Source organism: Daphnia magna, linkage group LG9 (genome assembly GCF_020631705.1).
Source record: "Daphnia magna isolate NIES linkage group LG9, ASM2063170v1.1, whole genome shotgun sequence".
Taxonomy (NCBI): Eukaryota; Metazoa; Arthropoda; class Branchiopoda; order Diplostraca; family Daphniidae; genus Daphnia; species Daphnia magna.
In genome coordinates, this window is record NC_059190.1 from 7,155,259 (window position 1) to 7,157,659 (window position 2,401).

Below are 2,401 nucleotides of genomic sequence, written 5' to 3' on the forward strand. Positions count from 1 at the left end.
GTGCAATTTCTGCAGTTCTGGTGGCTATCATTCCCGAAACAGAGACTCGTTTTCAAACTTTCTACGACACATGAAAAGGAATCACGTGGACGAATATAGCAACATTTTCACCAAAGTGTCACGTAAATCGAGACTCAACCAATCATCGATGACAACGTTTATTTTTAATCAAAAGAAAACTTCAAATGCCAAAAAAGAACAATTGGATAAATTGGTTACGTTAATGATCTGCAAGGACAACCTACCCCTCACAATTTTGCAGCGAGAGGGGTTTCGGAACCTAATGGCCGCTGCAGTTCCCGATTACAAACTTCCTTGTTACGAAAGAATGCGAGACACTTTAATTCCTAATCTTCATGAGGAGGTTGCAGCAGCAGTAAAAAAACGTCTTGCCTCATCACCTGCATGTTCGGTAATGATGGATTTTTGGTCTTCGAATGCAATGGAAGGATTCTTGGGAGTATCGTGTTCCGCAGTGACTTGTGACTATGTACCTTTCACAGCATTCCTCGCCCTCCGTGAGATGCCAAAGAATCATACGGCAGCTGCTGTCTTTGCAGAATATGAGTCGGTCATTGAAGATTGGGAAATCAATAAAAAGGTAAATGTTTCTAAAATCAAATCGTTCTGCTAACTGAATCTATTTATATTGCTTCGGGTTTTCACAGGTAATTCGGTGTGTTACAGAAAATGCCCGGAACATGGTAGCTGCTTTAAGGTTACAGCTTCCTACCTTTGTGAACGAGACGGAAGACGAGTTGGTAGAAATTGAAATTGAAGCGGGAATAAATGTTCCAAATTATCTACTGATACCCGAGTTTGTGGAATTTATTGGCGAAGCAGATAACGACGACGGAGAAAACAATCCATTGGGATTCGAAGATCATTTTGCGTTTGACCTGGATTTTGATACGTTACTCAACGATAAGAGTTGGAAGTACAATGAAACTGGATACAACATTACGGCTTCTTATCACGCAAGATGTTTGCCCCATCATATCCAACTAGCCATCAAAGACGGACTTCTGGTCCTTGAGGTCGGTTATTTTATTTTTTTTTTATTCTTTCTCTCATTAAATGTTTATTTAATCAGAAAGTTGCGAAGGACTCATTGAATCTTCTAGGGAAGATTGTTGGAGGTATTAGAAGAAGTGTCGTGGACACGAAGACGTTAATGGATTGTGTTGGTTTCAAAATTCCAATGTTAAATCAAACCCGTTGGAGTTCGCAATATGGGATGATAAAAGGTACATTGGAAGCCATAGAAAAGGATCCCAGCATACAATCGAAACTTAACAGCTGTACTGTTCACGGTTCTCTTACAGCCATACAAATAAAGTGTTTGCGTGAGCTCATCATTTTACTTGGACCATTTAAACTGGCAACGGATGCATTTCAGAAAGAACACGAAACGATCGGACTGGTAACACCATTCTATCTAGATCTAGTAAACAAGTGTAGCCTGGATTCTGAAGTAAATCCTGATGCTCGATCCATCATATCATGTAAAACAGTGGTTGAAGCTCTCCAAAACTCCCTCAAGGCTAGACTGAGCTACGTTCTTAATGATTCACTCTATTTAATTGGTAAGTGTTAAACTTTTGACTAGGATAAGTTTAATTATTTCATGTTCTTTGCAAATATTTGTAATAATTATTTCTTATGAATAGGATCGATACTAGACCCTCGCATCAAGACATCATTCATAAAAGCTGGTGGTCTCGACGAGAAAGCTGTTCTCAAAGCAGTCTCAGATGTCATTTTGTCCCGCTATGGAATAGCGTGTAAGTAGAAATTTCAAATTCATTGAAATTTTAACTGAATTTACATTTCTCTGGAAGTGATTTAATGGACTCATTTCTACTTTATTTATTGTTTAGGTGAGAGAGAAAGTGAGAGTTCTGCCAATGAAAAACGTCAGAATTCACTGGACTTTCAAGAGACTTCAGCGGCTGCGAAGCGAAGTAAATTTAATCGCCCTATGTTGTCCTCGGTTTTGCCTCAATCACAACCTCAGTCTCATGGTGCTAGAGAGAAAGTATTGGAGGAATTTCAAAATTATCTTGCTGAACCCGTGATTGTCAACGACTCAGGAGAATTTGATTTGTCTTATAGTCCTCTGTTATTCTGGAAACTAAATGAGCACAGATTCCCAGTTCTTTCCCTCATAGCTAGAGACGTGATGGGCGTTCCAGCGTCATCAAGTAATATTGAGCGTGGTTTCAGCACAGCTGTTGATATTAAATCAGCAAAACGGAATGGAATCAAAGCTGGCCTTTTTCAAATGTTGTTGTTTATAAAAAAGAACTGTCATTTCCTTTCTTAATCATTTGCCATTACTACATAGCTGTCACTGTCACTTATCCCAATTTCGTTTGGTTGATATTCTCTTGTTGGCTGG